The sequence below is a fragment of the Parasteatoda tepidariorum genome, chromosome 2, assembly GCF_982258835.1.
Source record: "Parasteatoda tepidariorum strain Cologne lab strain chromosome 2, Ptep-v5.0, whole genome shotgun sequence".
Lineage (NCBI taxonomy): Eukaryota > Metazoa > Arthropoda > Arachnida > Araneae > Theridiidae > Parasteatoda > Parasteatoda tepidariorum.
In genome coordinates this window covers 21148487-21166733 of record NC_141756.1, presented here as the reverse complement: position 1 = coordinate 21166733, position 18247 = coordinate 21148487, and the positions used below count along the sequence as shown (strand labels likewise).

General features: G+C 38.3%; 24 non-coding genes across 24 annotated transcripts; all 24 read left to right on the top strand.

Annotated features, from left to right (window-relative positions):
- Positions 1-248: 248 nt before the first annotated feature.
- Positions 249-340, top strand: TRNAI-UAU (transfer RNA isoleucine (anticodon UAU)). Its single transcript is given in 2 exon segments — positions 249-286; positions 305-340. It is a non-coding gene; the product is annotated as a tRNA-Ile (tRNA).
- Positions 341-481: 141 nt separating this feature from the next.
- Positions 482-573, top strand: TRNAI-UAU (transfer RNA isoleucine (anticodon UAU)). Its single transcript is given in 2 exon segments — positions 482-519; positions 538-573. It is a non-coding gene; the product is annotated as a tRNA-Ile (tRNA).
- Positions 574-1180: 607 nt separating this feature from the next.
- On the top strand, positions 1181-1272 carry TRNAI-UAU (transfer RNA isoleucine (anticodon UAU)). The gene is given in 2 exon segments: positions 1181-1218; positions 1237-1272. It is a non-coding gene; the product is annotated as a tRNA-Ile (tRNA).
- A 374-nt stretch (positions 1273-1646) lies between these two features.
- Positions 1647-1738, top strand: TRNAI-UAU (transfer RNA isoleucine (anticodon UAU)). Its single transcript is given in 2 exon segments — positions 1647-1684; positions 1703-1738. It is a non-coding gene; the product is annotated as a tRNA-Ile (tRNA).
- A 141-nt stretch (positions 1739-1879) lies between these two features.
- TRNAI-UAU (transfer RNA isoleucine (anticodon UAU)) lies at positions 1880-1971 on the top strand. Its single transcript is given in 2 exon segments — positions 1880-1917; positions 1936-1971. It is a non-coding gene; the product is annotated as a tRNA-Ile (tRNA).
- A 607-nt stretch (positions 1972-2578) lies between these two features.
- On the top strand, positions 2579-2670 carry TRNAI-UAU (transfer RNA isoleucine (anticodon UAU)). Its single transcript is given in 2 exon segments — positions 2579-2616; positions 2635-2670. It is a non-coding gene; the product is annotated as a tRNA-Ile (tRNA).
- Positions 2671-3044: 374 nt separating this feature from the next.
- Positions 3045-3136, top strand: TRNAI-UAU (transfer RNA isoleucine (anticodon UAU)). The gene is given in 2 exon segments: positions 3045-3082; positions 3101-3136. It is a non-coding gene; the product is annotated as a tRNA-Ile (tRNA).
- A 141-nt stretch (positions 3137-3277) lies between these two features.
- TRNAI-UAU (transfer RNA isoleucine (anticodon UAU)) lies at positions 3278-3369 on the top strand. The gene is given in 2 exon segments: positions 3278-3315; positions 3334-3369. It is a non-coding gene; the product is annotated as a tRNA-Ile (tRNA).
- Positions 3370-5374: 2005 nt separating this feature from the next.
- Positions 5375-5466, top strand: TRNAI-UAU (transfer RNA isoleucine (anticodon UAU)). Its single transcript is given in 2 exon segments — positions 5375-5412; positions 5431-5466. It is a non-coding gene; the product is annotated as a tRNA-Ile (tRNA).
- Positions 5467-5607: 141 nt separating this feature from the next.
- On the top strand, positions 5608-5699 carry TRNAI-UAU (transfer RNA isoleucine (anticodon UAU)). The gene is given in 2 exon segments: positions 5608-5645; positions 5664-5699. It is a non-coding gene; the product is annotated as a tRNA-Ile (tRNA).
- Positions 5700-11195: 5496 nt separating this feature from the next.
- Positions 11196-11277, top strand: TRNAI-UAU (transfer RNA isoleucine (anticodon UAU)). The gene is given in 2 exon segments: positions 11196-11233; positions 11242-11277. It is a non-coding gene; the product is annotated as a tRNA-Ile (tRNA).
- Positions 11278-11418: 141 nt separating this feature from the next.
- On the top strand, positions 11419-11510 carry TRNAI-UAU (transfer RNA isoleucine (anticodon UAU)). The gene is given in 2 exon segments: positions 11419-11456; positions 11475-11510. It is a non-coding gene; the product is annotated as a tRNA-Ile (tRNA).
- A 141-nt stretch (positions 11511-11651) lies between these two features.
- TRNAI-UAU (transfer RNA isoleucine (anticodon UAU)) lies at positions 11652-11743 on the top strand. Its single transcript is given in 2 exon segments — positions 11652-11689; positions 11708-11743. It is a non-coding gene; the product is annotated as a tRNA-Ile (tRNA).
- A 141-nt stretch (positions 11744-11884) lies between these two features.
- On the top strand, positions 11885-11976 carry TRNAI-UAU (transfer RNA isoleucine (anticodon UAU)). The gene is given in 2 exon segments: positions 11885-11922; positions 11941-11976. It is a non-coding gene; the product is annotated as a tRNA-Ile (tRNA).
- A 141-nt stretch (positions 11977-12117) lies between these two features.
- Positions 12118-12209, top strand: TRNAI-UAU (transfer RNA isoleucine (anticodon UAU)). Its single transcript is given in 2 exon segments — positions 12118-12155; positions 12174-12209. It is a non-coding gene; the product is annotated as a tRNA-Ile (tRNA).
- Positions 12210-12350: 141 nt separating this feature from the next.
- TRNAI-UAU (transfer RNA isoleucine (anticodon UAU)) lies at positions 12351-12442 on the top strand. The gene is given in 2 exon segments: positions 12351-12388; positions 12407-12442. It is a non-coding gene; the product is annotated as a tRNA-Ile (tRNA).
- Positions 12443-12583: 141 nt separating this feature from the next.
- On the top strand, positions 12584-12675 carry TRNAI-UAU (transfer RNA isoleucine (anticodon UAU)). The gene is given in 2 exon segments: positions 12584-12621; positions 12640-12675. It is a non-coding gene; the product is annotated as a tRNA-Ile (tRNA).
- Positions 12676-12816: 141 nt separating this feature from the next.
- TRNAI-UAU (transfer RNA isoleucine (anticodon UAU)) lies at positions 12817-12908 on the top strand. Its single transcript is given in 2 exon segments — positions 12817-12854; positions 12873-12908. It is a non-coding gene; the product is annotated as a tRNA-Ile (tRNA).
- Positions 12909-13049: 141 nt separating this feature from the next.
- Positions 13050-13141, top strand: TRNAI-UAU (transfer RNA isoleucine (anticodon UAU)). Its single transcript is given in 2 exon segments — positions 13050-13087; positions 13106-13141. It is a non-coding gene; the product is annotated as a tRNA-Ile (tRNA).
- Positions 13142-13282: 141 nt separating this feature from the next.
- TRNAI-UAU (transfer RNA isoleucine (anticodon UAU)) lies at positions 13283-13374 on the top strand. The gene is given in 2 exon segments: positions 13283-13320; positions 13339-13374. It is a non-coding gene; the product is annotated as a tRNA-Ile (tRNA).
- Positions 13375-13515: 141 nt separating this feature from the next.
- On the top strand, positions 13516-13607 carry TRNAI-UAU (transfer RNA isoleucine (anticodon UAU)). The gene is given in 2 exon segments: positions 13516-13553; positions 13572-13607. It is a non-coding gene; the product is annotated as a tRNA-Ile (tRNA).
- Positions 13608-13748: 141 nt separating this feature from the next.
- Positions 13749-13840, top strand: TRNAI-UAU (transfer RNA isoleucine (anticodon UAU)). Its single transcript is given in 2 exon segments — positions 13749-13786; positions 13805-13840. It is a non-coding gene; the product is annotated as a tRNA-Ile (tRNA).
- A 141-nt stretch (positions 13841-13981) lies between these two features.
- TRNAI-UAU (transfer RNA isoleucine (anticodon UAU)) lies at positions 13982-14063 on the top strand. Its single transcript is given in 2 exon segments — positions 13982-14019; positions 14028-14063. It is a non-coding gene; the product is annotated as a tRNA-Ile (tRNA).
- Positions 14064-14204: 141 nt separating this feature from the next.
- TRNAI-UAU (transfer RNA isoleucine (anticodon UAU)) lies at positions 14205-14296 on the top strand. Its single transcript is given in 2 exon segments — positions 14205-14242; positions 14261-14296. It is a non-coding gene; the product is annotated as a tRNA-Ile (tRNA).
- Positions 14297-18247: the final 3951 nt, after the last annotated feature.

Here is an 18247-nt window from a genome sequence, read left to right as displayed (position 1 = left end):
TTACTCGGTCATCTGTCCCCAGTGGCGCAATTGGTTAGCGCGCGGTAGTTATAGTGCAGTACTTGCGAGTAATGCCGAGGCTGTGAGTTCGATCCTCACCTGGAGAAGATGTATTTTATTTAAAAATGATACTCTTTACTTAGGAGGATAGAACGTCAATTACCAGACTCCTCGTGTCCTTTTTTATGCAATTGTTTTTAGATTTGTTCACTTCGTAATAGAAATTTTCTTTCTTACTCGGTCATCTGTCCCCAGTGGCGCAATTGGTTAGCGCGCGGTACTTATAGTGCAGTACTTGCGAGTAATGCCGAGGCTGTGAGTTCGATCCTCACCTGGGGAAGATGTATTTTGTTTAAAAATGATATTCTTTACTTATGAGGATAGAACGTCAATTACCAGACACCTCGTGTCCTTTTTTATGCAATTGTTTTTAGATTTGTTCACTTCGTAATAGAAATTTTCTTTCTTACTCGGACATCTGTCCCCAGTGGCGCAATTGGTTAGCGCGCGGTACTTATAGTGCAGTACTTGCGAGTAATGCCGAGGCTGTGAGTTCGATCCTCACCTGGGGAAGATGTATTTTATTTAAAAATGATATTCTTTACTTAAGAGGATAGAACGTCAATTACCAGACTCCTCGTGTCCTTTTTTATGCAATTGTTTTTGGATTTGTTCACTTCGTAATAGAAATTTTCTTTCTTACTCGGTCAATTGTCCCCAGTGGCGCAATTGGTTAGCGCGCGGTACTTATAGTGCAGTACTTGCGAGTAATGCCGAGGCTGGGAGTTCGATCCTCACCTGGGGAAGACGTATTTTATTTAAAAATGATACTCTTTACTTATGAGGATAGAACGTCAATTTCCAGACTCCTCGTGTCCTTTTTTATGCAATTGTTTTTGGATTTGTTCACTTCGTAATAGAAATTTTCTTTCTTTCTCGGACATCTGTCCCCAGTGGCGCTATTGGTTAGCGCGCGGTACTTATAGTGCAGTACTTGCGAGTAATGCCGAGGCTGTGAGTTCGATCCTCACCTGGGGAAGACGTATTTTATTTAAAAATGATACTCTTTACTTATGAGGATAGAACGTCAATTACCAGACTCCTCGTGTCCTTTTTTATGCAATTGTTTTTAGATTTGTTCACTTCGTAATAGAAATTTTCTTTCTTACTCGGTCATCTGTCCCCAGTGGCGCAATTGGTTAGCGCGCGGTACTTATAGTGCAGTACTTGCGAGTAATGCCGAGGCTGTGAGTTCGATCCTCACCTGGGGAAGATGTATTTAATTTAAAAATGATACTCTTTACTTAGGAGGATAGAACGTCAATTACCAGACTCCTCGTGTCCTTTTTTATGCAATTGTTTTTAGATTTGTTCACTTCGTAATAGAAATTTTCTTTCTTACTCGGTCATCTGTCCCCAGTGGCGCAATTGGTTAGCGCGCGGTAGTTATAGTGCAGTACTTGCGAGTAATGCCGAGGCTGTGAGTTCGATCCTCACCTGGAGAAGATGTATTTTATTTAAAAATGATACTCTTTACTTAGGAGGATAGAACGTCAATTACCAGACTCCTCGTGTCCTTTTTTATGCAATTGTTTTTAGATTTGTTCACTTCGTAATAGAAATTTTCTTTCTTACTCGGTCATCTGTCCCCAGTGGCGCAATTGGTTAGCGCGCGGTACTTATAGTGCAGTACTTGCGAGTAATGCCGAGGCTGTGAGTTCGATCCTCACCTGGGGAAGATGTATTTTGTTTAAAAATGATATTCTTTACTTATGAGGATAGAACGTCAATTACCAGACACCTCGTGTCCTTTTTTATGCAATTGTTTTTAGATTTGTTCACTTCGTAATAGAAATTTTCTTTCTTACTCGGACATCTGTCCCCAGTGGCGCAATTGGTTAGCGCGCGGTACTTATAGTGCAGTACTTGCGAGTAATGCCGAGGCTGTGAGTTCGATCCTCACCTGGGGAAGATGTATTTTATTTAAAAATGATATTCTTTACTTAAGAGGATAGAACGTCAATTACCAGACTCCTCGTGTCCTTTTTTATGCAATTGTTTTTGGATTTGTTCACTTCGTAATAGAAATTTTCTTTCTTACTCGGTCAATTGTCCCCAGTGGCGCAATTGGTTAGCGCGCGGTACTTATAGTGCAGTACTTGCGAGTAATGCCGAGGCTGGGAGTTCGATCCTCACCTGGGGAAGACGTATTTTATTTAAAAATGATACTCTTTACTTATGAGGATAGAACGTCAATTTCCAGACTCCTCGTGTCCTTTTTTATGCAATTGTTTTTGGATTTGTTCACTTCGTAATAGAAATTTTCTTTCTTTCTCGGACATCTGTCCCCAGTGGCGCTATTGGTTAGCGCGCGGTACTTATAGTGCAGTACTTGCGAGTAATGCCGAGGCTGTGAGTTCGATCCTCACCTGGGGAAGACGTATTTTATTTAAAAATGATACTCTTTACTTATGAGGATAGAACGTCAATTACCAGACTCCTCGTGTCCTTTTTTATGCAATTGTTTTTAGATTTGTTCACTTCGTAATAGAAATTTTCTTTCTTACTCGGTCATCTGTCCCCAGTGGCGCAATTGGTTAGCGCGCGGTACTTATAGTGCAGTACTTGCGAGTAATGCCGAGGCTGTGAGTTCGATCCTCACCTGGGGAAGATGTATTTAATTTAAAAATGATACTCTTTACTTAGGAGGATAGAACGTCAATTACCAGACTCCTCGTGTCCTTTTTTATGCAATTGTTTTTAGATTTGTTCACTTCGTAATAGAAATTTTCTTTCTTACTCGGTCATCTGTCCCCAGTGGCGCAATTGGTTAGCGCGCGGTAGTTATAGTGCAGTACTTGCGAGTAATGCCGAGGCTGTGAGTTCGATCCTCACCTGGAGAAGATGTATTTTATTTAAAAATGATACTCTTTACTTAGGAGGATAGAACGTCAATTACCAGACTCCTCGTGTCCTTTTTTATGCAATTGTTTTTAGATTTGTTCACTTCGTAATAGAAATTTTCTTTCTTACTCGGTCATCTGTCCCCAGTGGCGCAATTGGTTAGCGCGCGGTACTTATAGTGCAGTACTTGCGAGTAATGCCGAGGCTGTGAGTTCGATCCTCACCTGGGGAAGATGTATTTTGTTTAAAAATGATATTCTTTACTTATGAGGATAGAACGTCAATTACCAGACACCTCGTGTCCTTTTTTATGCAATTGTTTTTAGATTTGTTCACTTCGTAATAGAAATTTTCTTTCTTACTCGGACATCTGTCCCCAGTGGCGCAATTGGTTAGCGCGCGGTACTTATAGTGCAGTACTTGCGAGTAATGCCGAGGCTGTGAGTTCGATCCTCACCTGGGGAAGATGTATTTTATTTAAAAATGATATTCTTTACTTAAGAGGATAGAACGTCAATTACCAGACTCCTCGTGTCCTTTTTTATGCAATTGTTTTTGGATTTGTTCACTTCGTAATAGAAATTTTCTTTCTTACTCGGTCAATTGTCCCCAGTGGCGCAATTGGTTAGCGCGCGGTACTTATAGTGCAGTACTTGCGAGTAATGCCGAGGCTGGGAGTTCGATCCTCACCTGGGGAAGACGTATTTTATTTAAAAATGATACTCTTTACTTATGAGGATAGAACGTCAATTTCCAGACTCCTCGTGTCCTTTTTTATGCAATTGTTTTTGGATTTGTTCACTTCGTAATAGAAATTTTCTTTCTTTCTCGGACATCTGTCCCCAGTGGCGCTATTGGTTAGCGCGCGGTACTTATAGTGCAGTACTTGCGAGTAATGCCGAGGCTGTGAGTTCGATCCTCACCTGGGGAAGACGTATTTTATTTAAAAATGATACTCTTTACTTATGAGGATAGAACGTCAATTACCAGACTCCTCGTGTCCTTTTTTATGCAATTGTTTTTAGATTTGTTCACTTCGTAATAGAAATTTTCTTTCTTACTCGGTCATCTGTCCCCAGTGGCGCAATTGGTTAGCGCGCGGTACTTATAGTGCAGTACTTGCGAGTAATGCCGAGGCTGTGAGTTCGATCGTCACCTGGGGAAGATGTATTTTATTTAAAAATGATACTCTTTACTTAGGAGGATAGAACGTCAATTACCAGACTCCTCGTGTCCTTTTTTATGCAATTGTTTTTAGATTTGTTCACTTCGTAATAGAAATTTTCTTTCTTACTCGGTCATCTGTCCCCAGTGGCGCAATTGGTTAGCGCGCGGTAGTTATAGTGCAGTACTTGCGAGTAATGCCGAGGCTGTGAGTTCGATCCTCACCTGGGGAAGATGTATTTAATTTAAAAGTGATACTCTTTACTTAGGAGGATAGAACGTCAATTACCAGACTCCTCGTGTCCTTTTTTATGCAATTGTTTTTAGATTTGTTCACTTCGTAATAGAAATTTTCTTTCTTACTCGGTCATCTGTCCCCAGTGGCGCAATTGGTTAGCGCGCGGTAGTTATAGTGCAGTACTTGCGAGTAATGCCGAGGCTGTGAGTTCGATCCTCACCTGGGGAAGATGTATTTTATTTAAAAATGATACTCTTTACTTATGAGGATAGAACGTCAATTACCAGACTCCTCGTGTCCTTTTTTATGCAATTGTTTTTAGATTTGTTCACTTCGTAATAGAAATTTTCTTTCTTACTCGGTCATCTGTCCCCAGTGGCGCAATTGGTTAGCGCGCGGTAGTTATAGTGCAGTACTTGCGAGTAATGCTGAGGCTGTGAGTTCGATCCTCACCTGGTGAAGATGTATTTTATTTAAAAATGATATTCTTTACTTATGAGGATAGAACGTCAATTACCAGACTCCTCGTGTCCTTTTTTATGCAATTGTTTTTAGATTTGTTCACTTCGTAATAGAAATTTTCTTTCTTACTCGGTCATCTGTCCCCAGTGGCGCAATTGGTTAGCGCGCGGTAGTTATAGTGCAGTACTTGCGAGTAATGCCGAGGCTGTGAGTTCGATCCTCACCTGGGGAAGATGTATTTAATTTAAAAATGATACTCTTTACTTAGGAGGATAGAACGTCAATTACCAGACTCCTCGTGTCCTTTTTTATGCAATTGTTTTTAGATTTGTTCACTTCGTAATAGAAATTTTCTTTCTTACTCGGTCATCTGTCCCCAGTGGCGCAATTGGTTAGCGCGCGGTAGTTATAGTGCAGTACTTGCGAGTAATGCCGAGGCTGTGAGTTCGATCCTCACCTGGGGAAGATGTATTTTATTTAAAAATGATACTCTTTACTTAGGAGGATAGAACGTCAATTACCAGACTCCTCGTGTCCTTTTTTATGCAATTGTTTTTAGATTTGTTCACTTCGTAATAGAAATTTTCTTTCTTACTCGGTCATCTGTCCCCAGTGGCGCAATTGGTTAGCGCGCGGTACTTATAGTGCAGTACTTGCGAGTAATGCCGAGGCTGTGAGTTCGATCCTCACCTGGGGAAGATGTATTTTGTTTAAAAATGATATTCTTTACTTATGAGGATAGAACGTCAATTACCAGACACCTCGTGTCCTTTTTTATGCAATTGTTTTTAGATTTGTTCACTTCGTAATAGAAATTTTCTTTCTTACTCGGACATCTGTCCCCAGTGGCGCAATTGGTTAGCGCGCGGTACTTATAGTGCAGTACTTGCGAGTAATGCCGAGGCTGTGAGTTCGATCCTCACCTGGGGAAGATGTATTTTATTTAAAAATGATATTCTTTACTTAAGAGGATAGAACGTCAATTACCAGACTCCTCGTGTCCTTTTTTATGCAATTGTTTTTAGATTTGTTCACTTCGTAATAGAAATTTTCTTTCTTACTCGGTCAATTGTCCCCAGTGGCGCAATTGGTTAGCGCGCGGTACTTATAGTGCAGTACTTGCGAGTAATGCCGAGGCTGGGAGTTCGATCCTCACCTGGGGAAGATGTATTTTATTTAAAAATGATACTCTTTACTTATGAGGATAGAACGTCAATTTCCAGACTCCTCGTGTCCTTTTTTATGCAATTGTTTTTAGATTTGTTCACTTCGTAATAGAAGTTTTCTTTCTTACTTGGTCATCTGTCCCCAGTGGCGCAATTTGTTAGCGCGCTGTACTTATTGTTGATGCGTTAGCGGAGTAGCACAGTATTGAGTGAAAGTGTTAACTCACATAAAGAAACTTGAAGATTTAAACATTTCTTTATTTCATACAGTACCATCTCGATACAGCGTACAACTGAAGATATTTAAACATAAATATATCTTAACAAAAATGTTGGTACGTCACCGGAAACAACAACACAGTGACGTGACATAGTGAAGAGTTAAGACAAGAAGTCGACTGATTCCATGCTTACAACAATGCACGCATTATATACAGATTCCATAATTATATGCACGGATGACGTCACTTACGTTATCTGAAAAGAAAATGGCTGTTGCCACCACACGACCGAAACTTAATTTTGTTAACTTGATGTATTCAGAGGAGTAACAAACCACTCCAACATACGGCCCCACGGTCGTGTGATCTATATCAGAGAAAAATATATTATTCACAACTTCTTTAAATTTATTACCCATTAATGGTTTTGTTAGGAAATGTGCTAAGTTATTCTTAGAATGAATAAAAGCTAATTCTACTAGATTTTCTTCAATAATTGTCGAATAAATTTATATCGAATATCTATATGTTTTGTCTTAAAATTTTCACAATTATTTCTAGAGAAATCTATAGCAGCCTGATTATCACAAAACACTTTTGGTACAATTTTGTCAGGCAGAATACTAAGTTCATTAATTACTCTAGAAAACCAAACTGTTTCTTTCATACTTTCACATAAGACAACAAATTCAGATTCCATTGAGCTAAGGGCAATACATTTTTGTTTACTTGAACGCCAACTAAAAACTACATCTCCAAATTTTATTAAACATCCACTAGTTGAATGGCGATTACTTAAACTACAGCCCCAATTAGCATCAGAAAAACAAATTAAATTTAAATTATTAGCTTTACTTAAATTAATTTTGCAATCCTTAGTGTTAAATACATAATTCATTAAATCAACCACGATTTTCCAATGTTCGAACGTATAACCATTTGAAAATTGAGACATCAAATTTACTGAAAAACTAATATCAGGTCTCGTACGATCAGCTAAAAAGGTTAAACAGCCGATTAAAGTTCGATATGGAAATCGTTTCATTAAATAGTTTTCAACAATATCACTTTCCTTTATTTTTTTTCCGGAAGTTTACATCCGAGTTTTATCGGAAGACTAACATTAGACTTTGGAAGTTCTTTAAACTTTATCCTTAATTTCTCAATATACGTATTTTGATGCATTAATAAAGCACCATTGTTCATATCAAAATTTACACAAAGTTCCAATATCGACTACTTTGATGTAGCCCGTATAAGGATTTATGCAATAAATAAACTTTATCTTCATGACCTTTAACAATATATCCTGGAGGTTGTTTAACATATACAGGTTCCGATAAATTACCATACAAGTATACAGACTTTACATCGACTTGATAATGACACCAGTTTAACATTGATACTAATAAAATAAATAACAATTTAATAATTGAAAAGTTAACAACAGGAGAAAATGTTTCTCCATAATCAATACCTGCTCTTTGTTTAAATCCCAAAGCAACAAGTCTAGCTTTATATTTCTTAGGTTTATTATTTTCATCACGTTTAACAGTGTAAACCCATTTAGTGCCTATCACTTTAGTGTTTTTAGGAAGATCTACTAACTCCCACACTTTGCGTTTTTCAATCATTTTGAGTTCTTCACTCATAGCAAAATCCCATTTTTCTCTATCTTTGCAAATTTGTGTATCCTCAAAAGTTTTGGGAAATTCAGAAAAATGACACTCGTATTCGAAATCTTCATTTGAATTTAAATCTTCCTCACTACTTGAACTTTTAGTTACGTTATTAGGATGTTTACTTTTTGCTTTAAATGAAAATTTCTCAGGTTCAAAAGAGAGTTTGTTTTTCTCACAATACTTTTTAACATCATTTAAAGATCTAAGTCTTAGTTTACTTGAAGGAGGATAATAAAATACATCTATTCTTTTACTTTTAGTTCGTGGACATTCTTTCCTTTCCCACTTTTCGATATCAATAGGACTTACTTTATCTAACACAGTTTTATCATTACTATATTCATTATCAAAGTTATCTAGCTCGTTTCTCAAATTTAGGTTGAATTTAACATATTCAAATGATTTATTTTTCCCAAATAAAGTTTCTACACCCTTTTTGGTTTCATCAATACTAACATGAATTGTTTCAATTACTCTCCTATCGTTCGGAATAAAAATTCTGTACCCTTTGGTTCGTACAGCATATCCTACAACAATTCCAAGTTTAGCTCTAGGTTGAAGTTTATTTCTATTAATTTTGGGAATATGTACATAAGCTAGTGATCCAAAAATTTTAAAGTGTCTTACTGAAGGTTTAAAACCTGACCATATTTCAATTGGACTTAAATGATTAGTTAGTTTATGCTCGCATCTGTTTTTGGTATGCACGAAAGCTAACAAAGCTTCCGCCCAAAATTTGGGTTGTAACCCACTATCATGTAACATTGCTCTTACCGCATCCATTGCACTTCTATTAAACTTTTCTGCTATCCCGTTCATTTCTGGAGTATATACATTAGTTCTTTCTATTCTAATTCCGAGATTGCTTAAGAACTTTTCAAATTCTTTATGGCAAAACTCTAGCCCGTTATCACTTCTGACACATTTTAACTTAAGATTAGTTTCCCTTTCACACTTAGCTAAATATTTCTTAAAACATTCGAAAACTTCGATTTTACTTTTTATAACATATACATCAACTTTACGAGAAAAATCATCAATACAAGATAAGAAATATTTGTTACCACCTAAAGAGTTTACGGGAGAAGGTCCCCATAAATCACAATGTACTCTTTGTAAACAAGTTTTAGTAGTTCTATGATAAATACAATTTCGTTTTAAAGATACCCTAGTCGATTTGGCAATTTTGCAACTAGTACAATTTTCGTTTTTACTTTTACTTAAGTTTTCAATGCCTTTTACTACATTATTTTTACTCATACTTTGAATTAATGGCATATTCACATGACAGAATCGTCTGTGTACAATATCTAAATTTAAAGTTGAAATTAAAGCTATATTCTTACTATCAATACTTTCGTTAAGTTTATCTTTAAATTTTGTTGGATATCCATTCAAAATATACAGTTTATCTTTTCTGTTTACAGTAAACATATAATTATGAAATTTATCAAAAATTACCATTTTATTGCGGCCCCATTCAACATAGTTACCAGCAATATCAATTTTCGCTCCACTAATCAAATTACGCCTCATATTGGGCACATATAGAACATTTTTTAAAGTAATTTCCACCTTACCTTTAATGTCCAATATAGTAAAGTCAATGTCTCCAACACCAGTGGCAATTGTTGAGCTATTTGTGTCACCAACTAGAACCTCTGTCGGTGTAATCTCTTTATACCAGGAGAACCATTCTCTTTCTTTACAGATGTGAGATGTTGCTGCAGTATCTACTAAAAAATCTCCTATGAATTGATTAGTAGTAGACGATTCCACACACATAGATTCCAGTTTTTCATTCAGGCTTGAATAGTCTTTTTCACATAAAAAAGCTTTCTTTCGACGCTGCACATTCACTTTCTTGTAGCATTTATCCTCAGTGTGACCCAATTTTTCACAGAACTTGCATACTACAGAACGACGAGGATTTGTTACTTCGATTTTCTTGTTAGGGTCCAGACTGCTTCCACTGAAAATTTTCTTATTCTCTGCTTGTCTTTTATTATCACCCTTTCGAACTTTAGTTGAATAAGCATCATTCACAAACGTAATTTTATTTTCGTCTTTTTGTTTCAGTTCAATCCTTCCAGATTCCGTAATTAGTTGCTTAGTAATTGAATCGATCGTAAATTCTTCATCTTTTACTCTGTAAAGAATCTGTACCAAATTATCATATTCAGAAGGCAGGTATCTTATCAGCTGAAAACACACTAATATTGGAGGCAATTTAAATCCAGCATCCTCAATTTGTTTATTCTTCTCCAACATTCTTTTGCTATATATTCCGATCGTTTCTTCGTCGGGTGAAAATCTTGTGTTAAAGAAATCATCGACTAAACCAGCCAGACGAGCTCTCGACGTAGGTTCAAAGTTTACTTTCAGCGTTTCCCAAGCTGTCTTCCCGTCTTCGGTATCAGCAATCAGGGATTGGTATTTTCGCTCGATTCCCATGTAAATTGTCGTATAGGCTCGTTGTTTTCGTAGAAGATAGGCCAATTTGTCTCTCTCAACTGCTGTATCATCAAGTGGTATTTCTTTTCCAGTTATAAAGTCCCAACATCCTTTTTCCATTAGCAAAACTTTCATATCAATTTTCCAGCTTCCATAATTAAAATCTCCGAGCTTTGGAAAGGCAAAAACTGTTCCATCAGTAGACTCTGCCATATTGAAAATTGAAGACTTATTTCCACTTTTCACTCCTTATTAGACTATTTATTCCATATTCCAGACCAAAGGTTTGCGAGTTCGAAGGCCCATAACCAACTGTTGATGCGTTAGCGGAGTAGCACAGTATTGAGTGAAAGTGTTAACTCACATAAAGAAACTTGAAGATTTAAACATTTCTTTATTTCATACAGTACCATCTCGATACAGCGTACAACTGAAGATATTTAAACATAAATATATCTTAACAAAAATGTTGGTACGTCACCGGAAACAACAACACAGAGACGTGACATAATGAAGAGACAAGACAAGAAGTCGACTGATTCCATGCTTACAACAATGCACGCATTATATACAGATTCCATAATTATATGCACGGATGACGTCACTTACGTTATCTGAAAAGAAAATGGCTGTTGCCACCACACGACCGAAACTTAATTCTGTTAACTTGATGTATTCAGAGGAGTAACAAACCACTCCAACACTTATAGTGCAGTACTTGCGAGTAATGCCGAGGCTGTGAGTTCGATCCTCACCTGGGGAAGATGTATTTTATTTAAAAATGATACTCTTTACTTAAGAGGATAGAACGTCAATTACCAGACTCCTCGTGTCCTTTTTTATGCAATTGTTTTTAGATTTGTTCACTTCGTAATAGAAATTTTCTTTCTTACTCGGTCATCTGTCCCCAGTGGCGCAATTGGTTAGCGCGCGGTACTTATAGTGCAGTAATGCCGATGCTGTGAGTTCGATCCTCACCTGGGGAAGATGTATTTTATTTAAAAATGATACTCTTTACTTAAGAGGATAGAACGTCAATTACCAGACTCCTCGTGTCCTTTTTTATGCAATTGTTTTTAGATTTGTTCACTTCGTAATAGAAATTTTCTTTCTTTCTCGGACATCTGTCCCCAGTGGCGCAATTGGTTAGCGCGCGGTACTTATAGTGCAGTACTTGCGAGTAATGCCGAGGCTGTGAGTTCGATCCTCACCTGGGGAAGATGTATTTTATTTAAAAATGATATTCTTTACTTAAGAAGATAGAACGTCAATTACCAGACTCCTCGTGTCCTTTTTTATGCAATTGTTTTTAGATTTGTTCACTTCGTAATAGAAATTTTCTTTCTTTCTCGGACATCTGTCCCCAGTGGCGCAATTGGTTAGCGCGCGGTACTTATAGTGCAGTACTTGCGAGTAATGCCGAGGCTGTGAGTTCGATCCTCACCTGGGGAAGATGTATTTTATTTAAAAATGATATTCTTTACTTAAGAAGATAGAACGTCAATTACCAGACTCCTCGTGTCCTTTTTTATGCAATTGTTTTTAGATTTGTTCACTTCGTAATAGAAATTTTCTTTCTTTCTCGGACATCTGTCCCCAGTGGCGCAATTGGTTAGCGCGCGGTACTTATAGTGCAGTACTTGCGAGTAATGCCGAGGCTGTGAGTTCGATCCTCACCTGGGGAAGATGTATTTTATTTAAAAATGATATTCTTTACTTAAGAGGATAGAACGTCAATTACGAGACTCCTCGTGTCCTTTTTTATGCAATTGTTTTTAGATTTGTTCACTTCGTAATAGAAATTTTCTTTCTTTCTCGGACATCTGTCCCCAGTGGCGCAATTGGTTAGCGCGCGGTACTTATAGTGCAGTACTTGCGAGTAATGCCGAGGCTGTGAGTTCGATCCTCACCTGGGGAAGATGTATTTTATTTAAAAATGATATTCTTTACTTAAGAGGATAGAACGTCAATTACGAGACTCCTCGTGTCCTTTTTTATGCAATTGTTTTTAGATTTGTTCACTTCGTAATAGAAATTTTCTTTCTTTCTCGGACATCTGTCCCCAGTGGCGCAATTGGTTAGCGCGCGGTACTTATAGTGCAGTACTTGCGAGTAATGCCGAGGCTGTGAGTTCGATCCTCACCTGGGGAAGATGTATTTTATTTAAAAATGATACTCTTTACTTAAGAGGATAGAACGTCAATTACCAGACTCCTCGTGTCCTTTTTTATGCAATTGTTTTTAGATTTGTTCACTTCCTAATAGAAATTTTCTTTCTTACTCGGTCATCTGTCCCCAGTGGCGCAATTGGTTAGCGCGCGGTACTTATAGTGCAGTACTTGCGAGTAATGCCGAGGCTGTGAGTTCGATCCTCACCTGGGGAAGATGTATTTTATTTAAAAATGATATTCTTTACTTAAGAAGATAGAACGTCAATTACCAGACTCCTCGTGTCCTTTTTTATGCAATTGTTTTTAGATTTGTTCACTTCGTAATAGAAATTTTCTTTCTTTCTCGGACATCTGTCCCCAGTGGCGCAATTGGTTAGCGCGCGGTACTTATAGTGCAGTACTTGCGAGTAATGCCGAGGCTGTGAGTTCGATCCTCACCTGGGGAAGATGTATTTTATTTAAAAATGATATTCTTTACTTAAGAGGATAGAACGTCAATTACGAGACTCCTCGTGTCCTTTTTTATGCAATTGTTTTTAGATTTGTTCACTTCGTAATAGAAATTTTCTTTCTTTCTCGGACATCTGTCCCCAGTGGCGCAATTGGTTAGCGCGCGGTACTTATAGTGCAGTACTTGCGAGTAATGCCGAGGCTGTGAGTTCGATCCTCACCTGGGGAAGATGTATTTTATTTAAAAATGATACTCTTTACTTAAGAGGATAGAACGTCAATTACCAGACTCCTCGTGTCCTTTTTTATGCAATTGTTTTTAGATTTGTTCACTTCGTAATAGAAATTTTCTTTCTTACTGGGTCATCTGTCCCCAGTGGCGCAATTGGTTAGCGCGCGGTACTTATAGTGCAGTACTTGCGAGTAATGCCGAGGCTGTGAGTTCGATCCTCACCTGGGGAAGATGTATTTTATTTAAAAATGATATTCTTTACTTAAGAAGATAGAACGTCAATTACCAGACTCCTCGTGTCCTTTTTTATGCAATTGTTTTTAGATTTGTTCACTTCGTAATAGAAATTTTCTTTCTTTCTCGGACATCTGTCCCCAGTGGCGCAATTGGTTAGCGCGCGGTACTTATAGTGCAGTACTTGCGAGTAATGCCGAGGCTGTGAGTTCGATCCTCACCTGGGGAAGATGTATTTTATTTAAAAATGATATTCTTTACTTAAGAGGATAGAACGTCAATTACGAGACTCCTCGTGTCCTTTTTTATGCAATTGTTTTTAGATTTGTTCACTTCGTAATAGAAATTTTCTTTCTTTCTCGGACATCTGTCCCCAGTGGCGCAATTGGTTAGCGCGCGGTACTTATAGTGCAGTACTTGCGAGTAATGCCGAGGCTGTGAGTTCGATCCTCACCTGGGGAAGATGTATTTTATTTAAAAATGATACTCTTTACTTAAGAGGATAGAACGTCAATTACCAGACTCCTCGTGTCCTTTTTTATGCAATTGTTTTTAGATTTGTTCACTTCGTAATAGAAATTTTCTTTCTTACTCGGTCATCTGTCCCCAGTGGCGCAATTGGTTAGCGCGCGGTACTTATAGTGCAGTAATGCCGATGCTGTGAGTTCGATCCTCACCTGGGGAAGATGTATTTTATTTAAAAATGATACTCTTTACTTAAGAGGATAGAACGTCAATTACCAGACTCCTCGTGTCCTTTTTTATGCAATTGTTTTTAGATTTGTTCACTTCGTAATAGAAATTTTCTTTCTTTCTCGGACATCTGTCCCCAGTGGCGCAATTGGTTAGCGCGCGGTACTTATAGTGCAGTACTTGCGAGTAATGCCGAGGCTGTGAGTTCGATCCTCACCTGGGGAAGATGTATTTTATTTAAAAATGATATTCTTTACTTAAGAGGATAGAACGTCAATTACGAGACTCCTCGTGTCCTTTTTTATGCAATTGTTTTTAGATTTGTTCACTTCGTAATAGAAATTTTCTTTCTTTCTCGGACATCTGTCCCCAGTGGCGCAATTGGTTATCGGGCGGTACTTATAGTGCAGTACTTGCGAGTAATGCCGAGGCTGTGAGTTCGATCCTCACCTGGGGAAGATGTATTTTATTTAAAAATGATATTCTTTACTTAAGAGGATAGAACGTCAATTACGAGACTCCTCGTGTCCTTTTTTATGCAATTGTTTTTAGATTTGTTCACTTCGTAACAGAAATTTTCTTTCTTTCTCGGACATCTGTCCCCTGTGGCGCAATTGGTTATCGGGCGGTACTTATAGTGCAGTACTTGCGAGTAATGCCGAGGCTGTGAGTTCGATCCTCACCTGGGGAAGATGTATTTTATTTAAAAATGATATTCTTTACTTAAGAGGATAGAACGTCAATTACGAGACTCCTCGTGTCCTTTTTTATGCAATTGTTTTTAGATTTGTTCACTTCGTAACAGAAATTTTCTTTCTTTCTCGGACATCTGTCCCCTGTGGCGCAATTGGTTATCGGGCGGTACTTATAGTGCAGTACTTGCGAGTAATGCCGAGGCTGTGAGTTCGATCCTCACCTGGGGAAGATGTATTTTATTTAAAAATGATATTCTTTACTTAAGAGGATAGAACGTCAATTACGAGACTCCTCGTGTCCTTTTTTATGCAATTGTTTTTAGATTTGTTCACTTCGTAATAGAAATTTTCTTTCTTTCTCGGACATCTGTCCCCAGTGGCGCAATTGGTTAGCGAGCGGTACTTATAGTGCAGTTCTTGCGAGTAATGCCGAGGCTGTGAGTTCGATCCTCACCTGGGGAAGACGTATTTTATATAAAAATGATATTCGTTACTTATGAGGATAGAACGTCAATTACCAGACTCCTTGTGTCCTTTTTTATGAAATTGTTTTTAGATTTGCTCACTTCGTAATAGAAATTTTCTTTCTAACTCGGACATCTGTCCCCAGTGGCGCAATTGGTTAGCGCGCGGAACTTATAGTGCAGTACTTGCGAGTAGTGCCGAGGTTGTGAGTTCGATCCTCTCCTTGGGAAGACGTATTTTATTTGAAAATGATATTCGTTACTTATGAGGATAGAACGTCAATTACCAGACTCCTCGTGTCCTTTTTTATGAAATTGTTTTTAGATTTGCTCACTTCGTAATAGAAAGTTTCTTTCTAACTCGGACATCTGTCCCCAGTGGCGCAATTGGTTAGCGCGCGGAACTTATAGTGCAGTACTTGCGAGTAGTGCCGAGGTTGTGAGTTCGATCCTCTCCTTGGGAAGACGTATTTTATTTGAAAATGATATTCGTTACTTATGAGGATAGAACGTCAATTACCAGACTCCTTGTGTCCTTTTTTATGAAATTGTTTTTAGATTTGCTCACTTCGTAATAGAAATTTTCTTTCTAACTCGGACATCTGTCCCCAGTGGCGCAATTGGTTAGCGCGCGGAACTTATAGTGCAGTACTTGCGAGTATTGCCGAGGTTGTGAGTTCGATCCTCTCCTTGGGAAGACGTATTTTATTTGAAAATGATATTCGTTACTTATGAGGATAGAACGTCAATTACCAGACTCCTCGTGTCCTTTTTTATGAAATTGTTTTTAGATTTGCTCACTTTGTAATAGAAATTTTCTTTCTAACTCGGACATCTGTCCCCAGTGGCGCAATTGGTTAGCGCGCGGAACTTATAGTGCAGTACTTGCGAGTAGTGCCGAGGTTGTGAGTTCGATCCTCTCCTTGGGAAGACGTATTTTATTTGAAAATGATATTCGTTACTTATGAGGATAGAACGTCAATTACCAGACTCCTCGTGTCCTTTTTTATGAAATTGTTTTTAGATTTGCTCACTTCGTAATAGAAATTTTCTTTCTAACTCGGACATCTGTCCCCAGTGGCGCAATTGGTTAGCGCGCGGAACTTATAGTGCAGTACTTGCGAGTAGTGCCGAGGTTGTGAGTTCGATCCTCTCCTTGGGAAGACGTATTTTATTTGAAAATGATATTCGTTACTTATGAGGATAGAACGTCAATTACCAGACTCCTCGTGTCCTTTTTTATGCAATTGTTTTTAGATTTGTTCACTTCGTAATAGAAATGTTCTTTCTTTCTCTGACATCTGTCCCCAGTGGCGCAATTGGTTAGCGCGCGGAACTTATAGTGCAGTACTTGCGAGTAGTGCCGAGGTTGTGAGTTCGATCCTCTCCTTGGGAAGACGTATTTTATTTGAAAATGATATTCGTTACTTATGAGGGTAGAACGTCAATTACCAGACTCCTCGTGTCCTTTTTTATGAAATTGTTTTTAGATTTGCTCACTTCGTAATAGAAATTTTCTTTCTAACTCGGACATCTGTCCCCAGTGGCGCAATTGGTTAGCGCGCCTAACTTATAGTGCAGTACTTGCGAGTAGTGCCGAGGTTGTGAGTTCGATCCTCTCCTTGGGAAGACGTATTTTATTTGAAAATGATATTCGTTACTTATGAGGATAGAACGTCAATTACCAGACTCCTCGTGTCCTTTTTTATGCAATTGTTTTTAGATTTGTTCACTTCGTAACAGAAATGTTCTTTCTTTCTCTGACATCTGTCCCCAGTGGCGCAATTGGTTAGCGCTCGGAACTTATAGTGCAGTACTTGCGAGTAGTGCCGAGGTTGTGAGTTCGATCCTCTCCTTGGGAAGACGTATTTTATTTGAAAATGATATTCGTTACTTATGAGGATAGAACGTCAATTACCAGACTCCTCGTGTCCTTTTTTATGAAATTGTTTTTAGATTTGCTCACTTCGTAATAGAAATTTTCTTTCTAACTCGGACATCTGTCCCCAGTGGCGCAATTGGTTAGCGCGCGGAACTTATAGTGCAGTACTTGCGAGTAGTGCCGAGGTTGTGAGTTCGATCCTCTCCTTGGGAAGACGTATTTTATTTGAAAATGATATTCGTTACTTATGAGGATAGAACGTCAATTACCAGACTCCTCGTGTCCTTTTTTATGAAATTGTTTTTAGATTTGCTCACTTCGTAATAGAAATTTTCTTTCTAACTCGGACATCTGTCCCCAGTGGCGCAATTGGTTAGCGCGCGGAACTTATAGTGCAGTACTTGCGAGTAGTGCCGAGGTTGTGAGTTCGATCCTCTCCTTGGGAAGACGTATTTTATTTGAAAATGATATTCTTTACTTAAGAGGATAGAACGTCAATTACGAGACTCCTCGTGTCCTTTTTTATGCAATTGTTTTTAGATTTGTTCACTTCGTAATAGAAATTTTCTTTCTTTCTCGGACATCTGTCCCCAGTGGCGCAATTGGTTAGCGCGCGGTGCTTATAGTGCAGTACTTGCGAGTAATGCCGAGGCTGTGAGTTCGATCCTCACCTGGGGAAGACGTATTTTATTTAAAAATGATATTCTTTACTTATGAGGATAGAACGTCAATTACCAGACTCCTCGTGTCCTTTTTTATGCAATTGTTTTTAGATTTGCTCACTTTGTAATAGAAATTTTCTTTCTAACTCGGACATCTGTCCCCAGTGGCGCAATTGGTTAGCGCGCGGAACTTATAGTGCAGTACTTGCGAGTAGTGCCGAGGTTGTGAGTTCGATCCTCTCCTTGGGAAGACGTATTTTATTTGAAAATGATATTCGTTACTTATGAGGATAGAACGTCAATTACCAGACTCCTCGTGTCCTTTTTTATGAAATTGTTTTTAGATTTGCTCACTTCGTAATAGAAATTTTCTTTCTAACTCGGACATCTGTCCCCAGTGGCGCAATTGGTTAGCGCGCGGAACTTATAGTGCAGTACTTGCGAGTAGTGCCGAGGTTGTGAGTTCGATCCTC